Raw genomic sequence first — 19,723 nt, 5'->3', positions numbered from 1 at the left:
GCCTGACTTGGTCGGGCACAACGTGTTACACGTAGCCGGACACCACAGAACAGAAAAGGGCCTGCATGATATCATGGCGAACCTAAATATCGTATTTCATTCTTCCGTAACATAAAGGGGAAGAATCCTGATGCACGTGACATACATATATGCATGAGGTCCCTTAACGTATCTAACATGGCATTACATAAGCAGTGCTCACATCGCATTTACGTTTCTTACATCACATGGCATCTCACATGACTTACATTACATGACCTATTACATAAACATTCCAGTTGCATAAACATCTCATGATATGACTCGATAATTCTACGTTTATCTATGGCATCGATCAACATATTCATGGCATATAATACTAACATCTCATTCATGACTTCACATAACATAAACAGTCAACCGTCAACATAATTCATACATCACATAACATACACAATCTATACATCACATAATCATATGACATAAATATGATGCATGCAGGGGCCACAGGGCACGCATCATCATACAACACGTAGTAAGCTAACTCCAACAGTAAGGTCACTTACCTCGATGGTCTTGGTTGAAGTCACTCACAACGAGCTAATCCCAGCGGTTAAATACGTCCTATGATAACCACATAAAAACTTAGGAACATTTCATAACATACCCTAGCTAAACCTCATGCTATTTATCAAAATAAACCCCCCGACCTAATCTGTCTTTAACGTATAGGAACCATACTGACCTCGGATGGTAAAACTAAGGGCAGAAACAGCTTCGGAAGGGCCAAAAACCTTGGAATTGATATATTATAGTGATACCTTGCCGCTAAGCCTAGCTACCGAACCGGCCAACTAAGCCGCCAAGTCGAGCTGCGGGAATTGACGGAACCGAGCCGATTTCGTACACATGCGAGCCGACCCGCACTGTGTACGCGTGCGAAGCTGCCAAAGCTGCTGGGTGTGCGTTTGCAGCTCGACCCTATTCCAAAAACCTTGCCTTCCTTACCCGACAAGCGACGAAACTCTAGTTTCCGCCTCCCCGATTCCAGCGACGCGCCGACAATCCCACAACGTCCTCAACACCAATTTCTGACGGCCAACCTTCTTTGACACAATGATCCCAACATCAATGCCTTACTTCTACTCGATTCTTCCTCCGAAGAGCAACCCCAACGTTCAGGAGGAAAGTTTGGAGAGGATCCTTTTCAAGGGATGTAAAAGGTTGGGCATAGGAATATAAAACTAATCTCAAGACATTTACCAATAAGGGATACTAGGGTTTCTAGGATAAGGAAATTTAAAGAAATAGGAATGTTTCTCTTCCGTAATAAAAGTCTCACAGTAAATCCCTTGATTTACGGGGAGATTACATTTAATTATTTATTCTCTCCTTATTTGATTTTATTTTATTCCATAAACCCAAACCGTTACAATTTCTAATAACTTCTTCGTTTAAAATTGCATCTTTTCGACCGGAATAAATGCATAACATAATATCTTGTCCTTTACAGAAATAAAAATAAAATTTTAACCAGATAAGGCAAAAATGGAAAATCTGAATCGTTACAATACATATATTTGTAAATGATAGTTCTAGATGATCTTTTCAACACCTGCTGTCACTTGCTCCACCTCTGGTTCCTCAGCAACCGTCTAAGGAGTTTCTTGAGTATCTGCTCATCACTAGGTGAATCTTTCAACAACTCAACCTCCACTCTCACTTGCTTCGTTGTCTTAGAACCTTTCTTCTTTTTGTTCTTATACATGACATTTCATGAAAGATCACGTCACAATGTCTCAGAACTTTTCTATTCTTGGCATCCCAAAACCTGTACTCAAACATGTAAGGCCCATAGCCTATGAAGTAGCACTTTACAGCCTCAGCGTCAAGTTTGTCATTCTTCTCTGGATCAATACGAACATACGCAATACAACTAAAAGTTCTCAAGTGACAGTACTTGAGTTCTTTTCCTATCCATACTTCTTATGGCAACTGGAACTCCATGGTTACTGACGACCCTCTATTATTCAAGTAGACTGCTATATTTACGGCATCAGCCCAAAATGTCTTTGGCAATCAAGAATGAATTCTCTTACTCCTTGTTCGCTCATTCAATGTTCAATTTATTCTTTCAACAACATCAATTTGTCTTGCTTTACTGGGAATTGCCTTCGCTAATCTAATTCTTTGAGCTACACAAAATGCTTTGAATTATGACTTGTTGTACTCTCCTCTATTGTTAGACTTCAGATATTTACTCTTCAAGCCGATTTGATTTTCAACTTCAACTTTCCAGTTCCAGAATGTAGCAAACACATCTGACTTGTGTTTCAGGAAATAAATGCACACCTTACTGCTGAAATTATTGATCAAGGTGACGTAGAACTTTGATCCGCCAAGGGATGAAACTGGAGATGGTTCCCAAACGTCTATATTGACTATTTCTAACCATACTTTCTTTAATTCTCTGGTAATTTTTGTGAAACTAGCTCGTTTTTGTTTGCTCATAATGTAGTTCTCATAAGAACCCATATCAACAAATTTCAGATCTTCTAAAACTCCTTTCGCACCAGCATCTTCATTTCTTTGGCGCTCACATGTCCAAGTCTATTATTCCATATACTTGAATTTGAAGCACTCTTAGCAACAACAACCATGTTCATATACGCTGCAGTGGTGTATAAGTTTCCAGATTTTATGCCACGTGCTACCACCATAGCACCCTTCAAAATCTTCCATGAACTCTTCCCAAACTCTGTTGCATAACCTGTGCTATCCAATTGACCAATAGAGATCAGATTCTTCGTGAGACACGAATTATATCTGACATCCTTTAATGTCCACTGATTTTCTGTCAGAGTTTTTATGCGGACATCCCCTTTTCCTTCAATCTCAAAATCTTTGTTGTCGCAAGATACACCTTCTCAAAATTTCCAGACTTGAAATTTTGAAAGAGCTCTTTATTTGGAGATGAATGAAAAGATGCACCTAAATCCAAAATTCAGGATTCAATCAGACTGTACGCGCGGAGGATTAGAGCATCCCTAATGTCTTCAGCTGAATTTATAGAATCATCATCATCTTCTAGTTTGTGAACATGCTTCCTCTTTGGTCTTATACAATAACTCCAACTCGTTACATTTGGTCTGTTTTAAAAATTTTTCCAGTTCTTTGATTTTGATCGATTTTTTTGACACTTCATTTACTTCTTTCCGTTTGGTCAACACTGAGAGCACCACCAGATGAATTCTCAATTTCTCGTTTTCGAATACTTTCGCTGAGAAATATATCTTAAATTTCATCGAACATCAGTTTCTCATATCCTCGAGAACTACTAATTGCGGCAACTACTGTATCCCACGACTCGTGTAAAGATGGCATCAAAATCAATGCTTTAATTTCACTTTCGAAATTAATTTCCACAAAGCTCAATTGGCTTACAATCATATTGAATTCATTTATATGATCCGCAAGAGATCCACCTTTCATACATTTGAAGATTGAACAATTTTCGCATCAAATACACCTTGTTCATAGTCGACGATTTTTCGTACATATTTGACAGTGCCTTCAATAGATTTGACGTTTTCTTTTCCTTGATTATGTTGAATGCTACGTGAATGGCCAATGTCAACCAAATCAATCTGGGAGCCTCACGATTCTTGAGCTTCCACTGTTCCGTGGTCAGGTATCCGACTTCACCCCCAATAGGGGTTCGTGAAGATATTTCTGGTACAAATTATCTTCAATTTGCATCTTCCAAATACCGAAATCGAATCCAACAAACTTTTCAATTCCAATCTTTGAACTATGGGCATGATATAGAGTATATAAATATATCTAGTAGGCACAACTCATTTGTAGGCTTTCATCACATCCTTGACCTAGCAAGACACTAGGGTTTACTCATCATTACTTTGTTGTGCCTAAAAAAACTCTCTCTAACAAGTGGGGACAACATGTGCTACAATTGTTTTGATAAGCAGTCTTAGCTCAGTGATAGAGCACGTGGATTTTAACCACGTGGTCGTGGATTCGATCCCCACGGATTGTGCTATATAAATTAAAAATATCTGCAAAGAACCCAACGACTCTTTGTCTCGAGAATAGTCTTTAGGACTATCAATATATACCACCAACCTAATACAAAATATGGGTATAAAAATATACCCAATAAGCAATACTCATTTAAATAACTCTATCTAACAAGTGGGGACGGATGGTGTTAATATAACACATACGGAAGCAATTTGGATCTTAGGCACTTTTAGAACATCAATTATAGTAAATAACTAGCATGTTCATAAGTATTAAAACTTAATGAGTTTGAATACTAATCTTTTGTAGTTCAAACTTGTTTTTCCTCACGAACCGGTTTCGAACCACCACTAGTGTCTTCTCCACTATCCTCCGACCTTAGAACGGGATTGTGGAATCCGGTGAGTGACTAAACTTGGGAGGGATTTTGTATATATGAAGAGAGTGTTTGTGAGAGGTTTTTCTCAAGGTTTTTCACCAATAAGAAGAAGACCTTCCATGCACCATGATCACTCTATTTAAAGAGTCATGTTTGCATGTTCATGCAAATTTGATATCACCAAATTTTGACACTTAAAATTCCACTCAAATGTGTGGGATTATGTGGCAAGCATGCATGTTTGAGTTAACCAAATTTTGACACTCAAAATTCCACTCAAACTTGTGGGGTTTATTTAGCAAGCATGCAAGTTTGGTTAAACCAAATTTTGACACCTCAAAATTCCACTAACATGGATTTTTACATTAAATGAAGTCAACATTTTGACTTTCTTCATTTTAATTCAACAATTAATTTGAATAATGAATTTCAAATTAAAGTAACATTAAATGATTAATTAAACTATTTAATTAATATTTAATATTAATTCAAATGCCAATCCCAATCAATTCCGACACATAATTGATTAAGATATTTAAATCTTATTTAAATATCTCAGATTCTCTCCTTTTGTTTAATTCGTAAATAAAACAAAAATGCGGTTAAATATATCGTATATATGTAGCGCATATTCCCTAATTTGAATTCGAAGACTTCGAACTCACTCGTCACACTGTTCTATGGTTTAGTCCGATATGAGCTAGCAAAGGGACCTAATGGACCTATAGATCATGGGCTCCAACGATCCAAGATTAACCGGCTAAACTCATCAACCTTGTTAACCAACATTCGTTAACTACTAGGACACTCCACTATAGCCTAGTAGTTGCACTCCCCTCACTATAGATATATTTCTGTCCATTTGATATAACCATGATTAGTAAGTCGATCCTTCACAGGTTGTTCGTAACTAGAGCTGGGTCAATTTACCATTTTACCCCTAAAGTTACTTCTTGTTCCTTATGTCTCACTGATTCTGTAATGAACAATTGGTTTGTGGTCCAACCAGTAAACCGAATCCCTCTCAGGACAATGAGAGGGTGGGGCCCCTTGTTCAAGACCTGGAGTCAGTGCTTAAGGGAACTACCTTTCTTCTATCCCTAAAAGTGGGTAGGAGTGAATTCCATCTTGCACCCCACGTCCCCAGCCATTCACCCAGTCTTGCCCCTGAAATGGGAGGCCTATTGAGTCGGCGAACTAGAGTCACTCTCACCCATGCAAATCTAAGGATAATTTCGAATAAACAGGAGTTCATGGTTAGCTCAGGATTAAAACCGAGTTACCTAGGTTATCGAATGAAAAGAAAATCAGTCTCAACAGTAAACGACATTATAAAGTGAGAGTGGTTTTCTTCATGGTTCGATCTTATGCAATACTCATTGCATAGGATGCCCCCACTCACATGCCTCCACATGTACAATTTAGTGATCACATTGTTTATATCATATACAAAAGTGAGCCGCATCCATAGTGTCCCCAGAATAAGGTACTTAGCCTTATCCTTATACTATAAATCATTTTGACTATATACTTGAACTTGATCCACTCTTATGTCTCTACATATAGTTCAAGTAATCATACTATAGTCAGAGTGTTCTTAGTTTATTGGATTGAGATTAATGATCGTAAAGTTCACTTTATTCAATAACAATCTTTACTGAATAAACAACAATAATAACTTTATTGAAAATAGAATATGTTTTTGTTTACAAACTATGAGTTTTAGGACATAAAACCCAACAGGGACAACACATGCTAGCAAGGTTGTGACAAGCCATCTTAGCTCAGTGGTAGAGCACGTGGCTTTGTCCATCATTGGCCTAGCGAAGGCACCATGGTTTACGCTCATCATCACTTTTTTCTGCCTCAAATAAGTCTATCTAACAGGTGGGGAAAACATGTGCTACCATGGTTGTGACAAGCCATCTCAGCTTGGTGGTAGAGCGGGTTGCTTTTATCCACGTGGTGGTGGGTTTGATTGATCCCCACATATAGCGCTAGAAATCAAATAACTCTTTCTAACAAGTGGGACAACATGTGCTATTAGGGTTGTTACAAGCCATCTTAGCTCAGTGGTAGAGTGAGTGACTTTTAACCATGTGGCCGTGTGTTCAATCCCTTTAGTTGGAGCTATAAATTAAACTCAACGACTAGTCTTTAGAACATTATACCCAGCAAGCACAATTATCATTTGAAGGCCTACAAGGTTTACTCTCATTGTCATGTTTTTTTTTTTTTTTTTTTGCCTCTCAAACAAGTGGGAACACTTATAGTTATGTTTAAGAATACGTTCCTAAATTTGATTTTTGCTGGGATTCAAGTCCATGTCTCGAGGGATAAACAAGCAAACTTCTAATTCTTTCCTTCAGTAGCATCTCCTTGCAAATGTGGCTGCTGGGATTTGAGCCCAGGTCTCCATGGCCACAACGTGGAATTCTCACCAAGTCCATGTCTCGAGGGATAAACAAGCAAACTTCTAATTCTTTCCTTCAGTAGCATCTCCTTGCAAATGTGGCTGCTGGGATTTGAGCCCAGGTCTCCATGGCCACAACGTGGAATTCTCACCACTAAACTACAGCCACTTGGATATTTAGCCGACATTCATCACTTTCATGATTAAGGATAAACCAACAAACTTCAAATTTGCTCGTTGGTAGCTATAAAAAGTAGATGTGGCTGCTGGGATTCGAGCCTAGGTCTCCACGGCCACAACGTGGAATTTTCACCACTAAACTACAGCCACTTGTGCTCGTTGGTAGCTATAAAAGGTAGATGTGGCTGCTGAGATTCGAGCTCAGGTCTCCACGGCCACAACGTGGAATTCTCACCACTAAACTACAGCCACTTGGATATTTAGCCATCATTCATGGCTTTCATGATTAAGGATAAATCAACAACCTTCTAATTTGCTTCACCAATTTGTTCATAAAAGTCAATCGGGTGGTTTAAATTAGGTTAATATGCTTCAATGGTTTATAGAAATAAAAAAAAAATCAAATGTGGCTGTTGAGATTTAAGCCCAGGTAGGTATCCACAATCACAACATGAAATTCTCACCCTTAAACTACAACCTCTTGGATTTTTAACCCATCTTGACATGATCCCATCATATATAGCTTTTATACATGGTATAACCTGTCATAACATAACATAGCATAGTATCAAATAACATAGTATAGTATAGCATAGCATATCATATCATTCATACATATGACATATGCTGGAGCCATAGGACGAGCCATCATATATAATACAATTTATCCAACCAAGCTAATAGTGGAGTCACTTACTTGGTTTGCCCAAGACGATGTTATTCAACCATTCATTTTGAGTAATTGCCATCCATTTTGATTCCAACAAAACCTTGGCCACGAATATTACTTAAAGCCTTGTGGAGATTAAGTCTGAGCCTTGTGGAGATTAAGTCTAGACACTTGAATCGTCAAAAAGCATCAAGAAATAAGGAAGAACTCAAGGTAAGTTTTTGAGTTTTTCATTCTTAGTTTTTCTTGAGAGATGGGAGATTCAAGGAGATTCATATTACAAAATTTAGTTGGTTGATCTAGAAAGTATTTTGCATATTTTTCGTGATGAAAATTAGAGTCGAATAGAATTAGAAGGAGTTCTGGTGTTTGTTGAGAAACAGTAATTTTGAATGAGAATGTAGGTCAATTTTGAATGAGAATATCTCTTCTATGGTTGGAAATAAACTACAAGAAAAACATCTTTGTAATAATGGATTATTTACTCTAATACTTTGGTGGAGGAACCAAGTTGATTCAAGTTTGCTATGAAAAGTAATGAAAATATAAAGAAAATTGGAAAAAATCATAAAATTCTTCAAATTCTAAAAATTAATTGTGTAGATGGAACATTCGATTGACGCGTCAGACATCGAGCAGTGAAACGCGGCGAAGCTAGCGGTGGAAAGATGTCGAACTATAGGAGTAATGCGTCTGCCAAGCGTGTGGACAGGTGTCATGATTTGACTGGAACAATGCATTAGACTTCCACGGGAGACGCATCGCTTAGACCTAACCTAATTTGACCCTAAATTGTGACCCTTCAACCCGCGTGCGACTCAGTTCAGTACCCACCACCAGATCCATGATTTGACCTGATCAGAGCGCCTATTAGTGAGCACTACATGTTGCCACTAGAAAATTCATGGGTAATTGTCGCGCTCGTTGGGGTTCAAAGTCGAGTGTTGACTGCGTGCTGCCCATATGCTCGCACATGAGTCTCCACGCATTGTTGCGCGCGTAAACTTCGAATGTACATTGAGAATTGTTTTACAATCGTTTTGTCTCCCGATCCACTATTTTTTCGTCCCAGTTGCAATTTGACCTTAATGTCACTTGAATCAGAATCAATGAGTGAATTTTCAAGAAATTTGGAGCCTCCAATAAGTGAAGGCATGTATGATCTTGGTAAGTAGCCACAGATTCTTTAGGCAAGTAATATTTTAGGGAACACTAGAACGTGTTATCGTACAAACATATCTTGCCTTAGGTGTTCAAAATATGCATGTTTAAGACTCTAGAAGGGTTATTTGGATGAGAACACTATATATGTTATGAAAAATGACTGAAATGCCCCTAGGATGAGAATTTAGGTACATGCCTACTTTAATGATTTTTGTTGTGATTGAAATGAGGATATGATATTGTGATATGTACGTTGGGCAATTGATAGATGTTATTTTCCGGTTGAGTTTGCATGAATATTTCGTCCTTACGTGATTTATATTAATATCTCTATAAAAAGTTGAACGAATGTTTTGAAAATATTCTCCGTTCTTTATATGATTGATAAGAGTATCTTCCTAGTTAAGTTGAGGGCGCTAGAATTAGAGCGATTTTCTAGTTGACCTAGAACAATATACTTCTAGAGTACCAAGCCCCAAAGGATTGTGAGCATCAATCACAAGTATAGATATAAGAGCACCAAGAGGTTGGGATAGCCCTATGATGTTAGTCCTGAATGTCCTAAAAACGATAGACAATATTTAAAGCATCTAGACGCCTTAAAAACCTAGTAAGCCTCCTTAGCAAGATTGATTTGGAAAGCCTTATAGGGTTATTGGTATTATGAACGATGTAACCAAAACCTCCAAAGAAATTTGAGTTACTAATGTGTGAGGGACGGATCAAGGTTGATGTCTCAATTTCGTAAACTAGTCCTAAGTAAGGGCTTGACACCACATAGATAATTAGCTCTTTTATTCCATGTAGAAATGAGTCATGGCTGACACCTCAATTCTATAAGTTGGTCCTAAAGAGAGACTTGGGATTACACAGGTAGTTATCTTAAAGCAAAGTATTTCTATTGCATGTAGAATCAAGTCAAGGCTAAAGTTGCGATTCTGTAAATCGGTCTCGAAAATGACTTGAGAATACATAGGTAGATATCTAAATGTGAGTATTTTTATTACGTGTAGAAACGAAACATGATTAACACCGTGATATTGTTGCTTACTGGGTATTTTTATACTCACCCATATTTTTTTTCAAGTAGTCACAGGTTACCGGTCGAGGTGGGAGAGTGTTGAGGAGCCGTGCTTTTACATAGGGATGTCAACCGAGGGCATCAGTTTAGCCAATATTTTCATGGGTTGTTGTACTATTGTGTATGACATTCCCATTTTTGGTTTGTAAACTAACGTGAACAAAGTCTCTTTTGTATTTTTTATTTTGGATTTTTATTTCAAGAATGATGTGGTATGATTTTAACTCGTGAAATTTTTACTTTTTTTTTTTTTGTTTTTTTGTTTTTTTTGTTTTTTTTTGTTTTTTTTTTTGTTTTTTGTTTTTTTGTTTGTCTTGTCTATTATTGCCTTGTTCTTTTAGTCATGGTTTGAGATTTAAAACCTTAAAAATGGAGTTGTAATAGGTTCTGATATTAGCTGACAATTGGTTGTATTTGTAGATGAAAGCTTCCTTCAGATACAACTGAATGATTGACTCATCACCTATCGTTAAGATATTGTGGGTAGCCTTTCTCTTCCTAAAATTGTATCCTTCGACTCAATCGATGCCTCCAGAACATTGGAGTTAGTCGTCTTTCAATCCAATCCAAGCGGGTGATACTTACAGAAGTCCCTGAGGTACCTAGGCTCTCTTGACTTGCTAACATTGTTTTTGTCGTATCAGTTCTCCACATTTGTTGTAGCAACATGAATCAGAGACCATAGGGTCTCCATGGACATCATCACCATATGGGAGGACAAAATATAAGAAGATATTAAAGCACAATCAAGCTATCTTAGCGTCACAAAAAACATGCATCAATTTCAGGGGTACTAAGTGATGCTACTAGTTACTCAAGCTATGACTTACATACATAGTTGTAAAAAGCCATCTTAGCTCAGTGATAGAGCATGTGACTTTTAACGACATGGTCACAGGTTTGATCCCCACAAATGGTGCTATAAATTAAATAGTTTGGAAGACATATCAACATATACCAATCTAATAAAAAATATGGGTATGATATAGAATATAAAATATACCTAGTAACCTCAAACTCATTTGTAGGCTCATCACATCCTTAACCTAGCAAGACAAACAGTTTACTCATCATTATTTTTTTCTGCCTCACGAACTCTCTCTAACAAGTGGGCACAACATGTGCTACCATAGTTGAAAAGAACTTAATGACTCCTTATCTTGAGACACCACGATTTACTCTCATCGTCACTTGTTTTCAACCTCAAATAACTCTCTCTAACAAGTGGGGACAACATGTGCTACCATTGCTGTGACAAGCCATCTTAACTCAATGGTAGAGAGCGTGGCTTTTAACCGTGCGGTTGTGGGTTTGATCCCCATAGATTGCACTATAAATTGACTAGTCTTTTATCACATTGAGATCTACTCGTCGTCTAGCACTTTTTTTTTTTTTTTTTGCCTCAAATAACTCTCTCTAACAAGTGGAGAAAACATGTGCTACCAGGGTTGTGACAAGCCATCCCATCTCTGTGGTAGAGCACGTTGCATTTAACCATGTGGTTGTGGGTTCGATCCCCACAAATGGCCCACCTACCCAGTAAGAAAATACCTCATTTGACACTCTCTTACAAACATGTACAACCAACCATGGTCGTGACAAGCCATCTTAGCTCAGTTGTAAGGTGTGTGTAGTCTTTAACCATGTGGTTGTGGGTTCGATCCCCATACATGTAGTTATCCAAGGTCGGGGCTACCCCTTATATGTACGAGCTCCAATGACTATCCACATGACGGATCCACCATGCAGGGTAATCCATTTAAACTATCAAGTCACACATCATCCTTAAGAAGTCTCATGCCTAGCTTAACGGTATCGTACTAGAGCGGAAAGGTATTGTACATGTGTTAACTTGCTCGTCATCTCTATGATGGTTTGACGGTCTTAACATGGATTCACATTTTGAAGTTCCTCTGTTTTGACTCATCGAGTTTGGATCGATCAAGAGTACTAGAGCCATATCCTTAGATCATCTCACAATTCTAATGCACTCTGTCTACTGGAGACATTCCATCATAAGTCATCGTCTAGCCAAATTGATGCTTTCACTCTCCTCCGAAATTTCTTCTATTACTTATTCTCTATAGAGAGGATCAGAGATTGAACCACTTGGATTCAATGTACAATCAATCATGCATACAGTCATACATGCTCAACGGGATGATGATATCCATAAAGTACCTAGAACGTAGATATATATTTTCTTTTCCTCTGATTTAGCACGATTATGTACTAGTAGTAGAAATACAATCCATTACATCACTCGAAAGGGAGGGGAAGTAACGCTCATGTATCCATTACTCACAAAGAGTAACTATGCAACATGGTCGATTTAACTTATAGGCACATACAGGATAAAAAAATGTTAAATTCTAAGTATGTTATAGGATCGATAAACATGTATGTTAACTTCTAAGTCAGGATCCTAATGAAAGTTGGATCCTTCCCTCAAAGTTCCTCCCTTTTCATATTGTCAATTACAGGATCATAATTTTTTTCAAACGGATACCGCTTTCGAATTTCCTATCTTACCTTTTTTAATAAGCTCTATTTCAATGTTTGCAATCTAGAACATCGTATAGGATCATCGCATAAACAGACTACTTTGCTTGCTTTCTAACAAGTGTGTCTTAAGAAAAAATGTTCGATTTGCCATGAAGCTGACGAAAATCATCACTAGCATCTGTTCGTTACGTGACAAAGTGGAAAAGATCTTCATGTCAAGAAGTTCCTTAGAGATGTTCTCTCGAGATTCATGCAGATTGTTACCTCCATCGAGAAAATTAACGACCTTAAGAACATGTCGGTTAAGGTGGTCGTTAGTCGTCTTAAGGTCCATGAGGAGAGACTTCATGGCTATGAAGATAAAGATGAGGAGAAGCATGTCTTACTCACACACGAGGAGTGACTCGCATGAACAAAAAAAAAATGTGGTTGCTTCTTCATTTTTAGGTACGAAGGGACATGGCAACCACAAAAAGGAAAGTAAAGGTTGTGGGCGTGGTCGCAAACGTGGCACAGAGGAGCCGTAAAAATATCTCAAATGTGGCTGTCGAGATTCGAGCCTAGGTCTCCACGGCCACAATGTAGAATTCTCACAACTAAACTACAACCACTTGGATATTTAGCCATCATTCATCACTTTCATGATTAAGGATAAACCAACAAAATATTTATAGCCACCTAGATATTTAGCCAACATTCATCACTTTCATGATTAAGGATAAACCAACAAAATATTTAGCCAACATTCATGATTAAGGATAAACCAACAAATTTCAAATTTGCTCGTTGGTAGCTATAAAAAGTAGATGTGGCTGCTGGGATTCGAGCCCAGGTCTCCACGGCCACAACATGGAATTCTCACCACTAAACTACAGCCACTTGGATATTTAGCCGACATTCATCACTTTCATGATTAAGGATAAACCAACAAACTTCAAATTTACTCGTTGGTAGCTATAAAAGGTAGATGTGGCTGCTGGGATTCGAGCCCAGGTCTCCACGGCCACAACGTGGAATTCTACCCCTAAACTACAACCACTTGGATATTTAGCCGACATTCATCACTTTCATGACTAAGGATAAACCAACAAACTTCAAATTTGCCCGTTTGTAGCTAAAAAAAAGTAGATGATATTGGCTGACATTTGGTTGTATTTGTAAACGAAAGCTTCCTTCAGATACAACCGAGCGATTGACTCATCACGTATCGTTAAGATCCTATCAATAGTCTTTCTCTAGATCTTTTGATCCAGTACCCTAAAATTTTATCCTTTGACTCAATCAATGCCTCCACAACATTGGGGTTAGTCATCTTTCAATCCAACCCAAGTGGGTGATACTTACGGAAGTCCCTCAAGGATCTAGACTCTCTTGACATGCTGACATTGTCTTTGTCGTTTCAATTTCCCTTATTTGTTGTAACAACATGAATCAGAGATGGCAGAGTGTGTGGACAATAAGACCACCTACTTTCTTGGTTCCTCCCTATATGAAGAACTCGTGTGTGGGATCAGACTCTATCTAAGCCCTTCGTCCGAAACCCCAATCATGCTTTGTCTCTCTCCTAGTGCTTGAAGCCATAATCTATCCTAATGGAAAAAAATATAAGAAGATATTCAAGCCATCGATTTCATGGGCACTAAGTGATGCTACTAGTTACTGATGGAACAAAATATAAGAAGATATTCAAGCCATCAATTTCATGGGCACTAAGTGATGCTACTTGTTACTCATGCTCTGACTTACATACATGGTTGTGACAAGTCATCTTAGCTCAGTGATAAAGCGTGTAACTTTTAACTACATGGTTGCCGGTTTGATCCCCACAAATGCGGCTATAAATTAAATAGATACAAAGGACCCAATGACTCTTTATCTCGAGAATAGTCTTGAAGACATATCAATATATACCAATCTAATAAAAATATGGGTACGACATAGAGTATATAAATATACCCAGTAACCTCAACTCATTTGTAGCCCTTCATCACATCATAAATGTACCCAGTAATCTCAACTCATTTGTAGCCCTCACATCCTTAACCTAGCAAGACACACGGTTTACTCATCATCACTTTTTTCCTGCCTCAACGAACTCTCTCTAACAAGTGGGCACAACATGTGCTACCCATAGGTGAAAAGAACCCAATGACTCTTTATCTCGAGAATTGTCTCCGTCTTAGCTCAATGGTAGAGCGTGTGACTTTTAACCACATAGTCGTGGGTTTTTGCAAAAGAACTTAATGACTCCTTATCTCGAGACACGACGATTTACTCTCATCGTCACATTTTTACAGCCTCAAATAACTGTCTCTAACATGTGACGATAACATGTGCTACCATAGTTGTGACAAGCCATCTTAGCTCAGTGGTAGAGCGCGTGGCTTTTAACCATGTGGTCGTGGGTTCAATCCCCATAGATAGTGCAACCATACCTAGTTGGATAAATTATAAATTGCTGCAAAAAAAACTCAATGACTAGTCTTTATAACATACCAATAAGCAAATACTTTATAACATACCAATAAGTAAATACTCACTCTTTCATAACTCTCTCTAACAAGTGGGGATAACATGTGCTACCTTTGCTGTGACAAGCCATCTTAGCTCAGTAGTAGAGCGTGTGGCTTTTAACCACGTGGTCGTGGGTTTGATCCCCACAGATGGTGCAACATTACCCAGTAAGAAGATACTTATTTGACTCTCGAAAGTGTAACTATGCACCCCCCTTAACTTTGAAAAGGGAGGGGAATAGGGTAACTATGCACCCCTTAACTTTGAAAAGGGAGGGGAATATAACGTTCATGTATCCCGTATGTTGCAACATGGTCCATAAACATGCATGTTAACTGGGCACCAAACAGTGCCCATCTTTGACGGATATGGTTAAGATAAGCTAGCAAACCCTGGCAACATTACCCAGTAAGAAGATACTTATTTGACTCTCGAAAGTGTAACTATGCACCCCTTAACTTTGAAAAGGGAGGGGAATAGGGTAACTATGCACCCCTTAACTTTGAAAAGGGAGGGGAATATAACGTTCATGTATCCCGTATGTTGCAACATGGTCCATAAACATGCATGTTAACTGGGCACCAAACAGTGCCCATCTTTGACGGATATGGTTAAGATAAGCTAGCAAACCCTGTAATTCTTACCACCAAGGGGCTCGTTGACCTTATTTTGATTGTTCATGATTAAGGGTAAGTTAGCAAGCCCCTAGATATTCCCACATTATAATTTTCATATCATACATCAATACAATACTTCGAGATGGAACAAGGACAATACTGGGTGACAATTAAAAATGTCTTACTTACAAGCCTCTACGGCCACAACGTGGAGTTCTCACCACTAAACTATACTATAGACATTTCGATATGTTGCTCATCATTCTTCATAATCTACAACTAATCATGAGAAAGACTGTAAGATACAATCAAATGTTGGTGCATGGATTCAAGCCGAGGTCTCCATGATCACAACAACATGTTATTCTCACCACTAAACTACAACCACTTCGATATTTAGCGGATTAGGATTGAAGTGGTCCCATACCATTACGAATGTCATACTTGTGTTTTGTAGCTTAAATCAAAACCATGTTATGTGTGTGTGGCTATTAGGATTTGAGCCCAGGTCGTCACAACCACACTTAGAATTCTCACCACTAAACTTCACCCATCATTCTTCCTAATCTACAACTAATCATTAGAAAGCATGTGTCTAATCCAAGGAGAAAAATAGAGGGTTGAGTTGTGAACTGGTTTTGAGTTATGTTAATATGCTTCAATAGTTTGTAACTAAAAAAGGCAGATGTGGCTGCTTGGACTTGAGTCCAAGTCTCCATGGCCACCACGTGGAATTCTCACCACTAAACTACAACCACTTGGATGTTTAGCAATCATTCATCACTTTCATGATTAAGGATAAACAAAAAAATTTCTATTTGCTTCACCCGTCTGTTCATGATTCATAGCTAGAAAAAGCAAATGTGACTATTGGTATTTGAGTCTAGGTCTCACTTGGATATTTAGCTTAATTTGTAGCTTGGAGTGGTTTTGAGTTATATTAGCTTCAATTGTTTGCAGCTAAAAAAATAGTTGTGGTTATTGGGATTTGAGTCCAGGTCTTCACAACCACAACGTGGAATTCTCACCACTAAACTACAACAACCACTTGGATATTTAGCCAACATTCATCAATTTCATGATTATGGATAAACAAAAAAAAACTTCTAATTTTCTTCACTTTTGAGTGATGTTAATATGCCTCAATGGTTCGTAGCTAAAAACAATAGATGTGGCCAACATTCATCAATTACTGGGATTCAAGCCCGGGTCTCCACGGCCACAACGTGGAATTCTCACCACTAAACTACAACCACTTGAATATTTAGTCATCATTCATCACTTTCATGATTAAGGATAAACAAAAAAATTCTAATATGCTTCACCAGTTTGTTCATAAAAGCTTGTTGTGGTTTGCAGTTATGTTAATATGCTTCAATGGTTCATAGCCGGCCACAACGTAGAATTCTCACCACTAAACAAGCGGTGATGTCGCACTCCTCCATGCCGCCACCGAGTGTCGACGTCTCCATCACCGCCACCAAGAGGCCGACACCGCGAAGACGGACGTCGAGTTGTCATCGAGCGAGTGATCAAGGAGATGACCGCCTCTTTGCAGTACCCGATGCACGTTAACCTACAGGCACAAGGGTTGTGGCACGCTGTCGAGCCTGAGGAAGAAGAAACGATCGAGTATCAGGAGGATTACTTGGCATTTTCTGCCATACTACGTTCTATGCCTCCAAAGAGGCTAGCATCTCTCTCCACCAAGCGCACTGCGCAATCGGCTTGGGAGGGGATCAAGTCTCGCCGGGTTGGTGTGTAGCGAGTGCGGGAGTCCAACATCGAGCAGTTGCGGAAGGAGTTTTTGGAGATCCGCTTTAAGGACGACAAACTGAGGAGGAATGTCTTCCACGCCTGAAGCTCCACGACAACTCCAGCGAGAGCAACGGGTCTATCTCCTCAATTGGTGGCCAATACGATCGATGGGAAGACGCCACACGAGGCCTGGTACAACAAGAAGCAAGCGGTACATCATCTCTGAGTGTTCATCTGCGTCACATATATGAAGATCACACGTCTCCACCTCGATAAGCTTGATCCTTGGGGGCTGAAGGTCATCTTCATCGGCTACGAACCCAGGAGCAAGGCGTACAGGCTCTATGATCCTGCGGGGGGTGAGCTCACTTATCGCGCGACGTCGTGTTTGACTAGAACACCTTCTAGCGGTGGAACAATGTGACCGAGGCAGACCAAAACCCAAATCAATTCACGATGGATTACCTCGTTATTGAGCTGAGAGAAGGAGGAGCACAGCGTCGGGCATTATCACCGTCACAACAGTTGTACCGGACACGCCTACACCTACACTTACCACAACTTCTACTACGCCCCCTTAACCAGTTGAGTTCCTAACACCACGTACTACGGACTCGACGCTGGATGCCAATCACGATGATGGTCTGGCAGCCAGATACCGAAGGATTGAAGACCTACTGGGAGGAGGTGAACCATAGGGACTGGCGGCGCGCGAGCTCTTAGAAGAAGTGGCTAAACCGCATGCCATTCGCGCGGATGAACCGAACTCGTTCGCCGAAGCAGGAAGGAACCCGTGCTAGCTGAAGGCAATGAAGGAAGAGATGACATCTCTCACTAAGAACAAGACGTGGAGTCTGGAGGACATCCCATCAGGACACCGAGCCATAGGGATAAAGTGGGTATCAAACTAAAACGAAACGAAGAGGGAGAAGTTGAAGTATAAGGCCGGTCTAGTGGCGAAGGGCTATGTCCAGAAGCAAGGAGTGGAGTTCAAAGAGGTATTCGTGCCAGTTGCAAGGTTGAAATCCGTCCGCCTGTTGCTGGCAATCGCGGCACATTGCTCTTGGGAGGTCCAGCACATGGACATGAAGTCCGCTTTCTTCAACGGATAGCTCAAGGAGACCGTCTACGTCTGACAACCACTTGGCTTCCTAGACAAGGACAACTTCGGCAAGGAACTGCGCCTGCACGAGGCACTCTACGGGCTTTGGCAAGCACCACTAGCCTAGAACGCAAAGCTCGATAATACTCTGCTGTCGCTGAAGTTCAAGAGCTGTGCCTCTAAGCATGGCATGTCGGCGAGCGGCGGCTGATTGTGGGAGTGTACGTCGACAACCTCATAATCATTGGAGGTGACATGGAAGTTTTTAGAAGATTCAAGAGGGAGATGTCAAAGAATTTGAAGATGAGCGATCTTGACGTGCTCAGCTACTACCTCGGCATCGAAGTACAATAGAGTACTGTCGGCATCACCATCGCTAAAGTGCGTATGCGAAGAAGCTGCTGGACACAGCTAGGTTAGCAGACAGTAGCCCTACAAGGACACAAATGGTGGCCCAGCTCCAGCTAAGTAAGGCCGGCACTACGATGACAGTCGACGCCACCAATTATCGCAGTATTTTTGGGAGCCTGCGCTATCTGGTAAACACACTCCCTGACCTCGCTTATTCCGTTGGATACGTGAGTAGGTTTATGAAGCACCTAACGAGGAGCATCTTATGGTTGTCAAGCGCATCCTACGCTATGTGGCTGAAACCAGAGGCTAGGGTGTGAAATACTGTGCAGGGAGAGGAAATGAGAAGCTTGAGCTGGTCGGCTATAGTGATAGTAACATGGTGGGTGACGTTGATGATCGTAAGATCACCACTGGGATGATTTACTTTATCTTAGGCAGTGCGATCTTCCGGCAATCAACTAACAAAAGTTAGTTGCTTTTTCTTCTTGCGAGGCAGGGTACATCACCGCTTCGACGGCGCAACACAAGGGGTTTGGCTTGCGCGACTGTTGAAAAAACTCATCGGAAAAGAGGGCGATCCACCAATGCTTTATGTGGACAACGAAGCTATAATCTCCCTGATAAAAAATCCAATTTTGTTTGTTTGTTGGCCGTCAAGATTTGTTGGCCACTTTACCATTGCTTAATTTTATCTCTAGGCCCAACATTTGTTTGTTGGCCATCTTTAGGCCAAGATTAAGATTTTTGTTGGCCACTTCTACAATTTTATCTCTAGGCGTAAGATTTGTTTGTTGGTCGTCTTTAGGCGTAAGATTAAGATTTGTTGGCCACTTCGACCATTTTATCTTTAGGCCCAAGATTTAGTTGTTGGCCATCAAGATTTGGCTTGTTGGCCACTTCTGCCATTGCGCAATTTTATCTTTAGGCGCAATTTTTAACTTCTAAGTCTGTTACTGGACTGATAAA

The 19,723-nt window shown here is 39.8% G+C and overlaps 6 non-coding genes across 6 annotated transcripts; 2 read left to right on the top strand and 4 right to left on the bottom strand.

Moving 5' to 3' along the window:
* Positions 1-6,909: 6,909 nt before the first annotated feature.
* Positions 6,910-6,981, bottom strand: TRNAH-GUG (transfer RNA histidin (anticodon GUG)). Its single transcript has one exon. It is a non-coding gene; the product is annotated as a tRNA-His (tRNA).
* A 191-nt stretch (positions 6,982-7,172) lies between these two features.
* On the bottom strand, positions 7,173-7,244 carry TRNAH-GUG (transfer RNA histidin (anticodon GUG)). Its single transcript has one exon. It is a non-coding gene; the product is annotated as a tRNA-His (tRNA).
* A 5,975-nt stretch (positions 7,245-13,219) lies between these two features.
* Positions 13,220-13,291, bottom strand: TRNAH-GUG (transfer RNA histidin (anticodon GUG)). Its single transcript has one exon. It is a non-coding gene; the product is annotated as a tRNA-His (tRNA).
* Positions 13,292-13,380: 89 nt separating this feature from the next.
* Positions 13,381-13,451, bottom strand: TRNAH-GUG (transfer RNA histidin (anticodon GUG)). Its single transcript has one exon. It is a non-coding gene; the product is annotated as a tRNA-His (tRNA).
* A 1,315-nt stretch (positions 13,452-14,766) lies between these two features.
* Positions 14,767-14,838, top strand: TRNAK-UUU (transfer RNA lysine (anticodon UUU)). The gene has a single exon. It is a non-coding gene; the product is annotated as a tRNA-Lys (tRNA).
* A 171-nt stretch (positions 14,839-15,009) lies between these two features.
* Positions 15,010-15,081, top strand: TRNAK-UUU (transfer RNA lysine (anticodon UUU)). Its single transcript has one exon. It is a non-coding gene; the product is annotated as a tRNA-Lys (tRNA).
* Positions 15,082-19,723: the final 4,642 nt, after the last annotated feature.

This window comes from Cucurbita pepo, chromosome 9, assembly GCF_057944985.1.
Source record: "Cucurbita pepo subsp. pepo isolate OVF chromosome 9, ASM5794498v1, whole genome shotgun sequence".
Lineage (NCBI taxonomy): Eukaryota > Viridiplantae > Streptophyta > Magnoliopsida > Cucurbitales > Cucurbitaceae > Cucurbita > Cucurbita pepo.
Note: the sequence above shows the minus strand (reverse complement) of the source record. Positions and strands in the feature narration are given on the sequence as shown.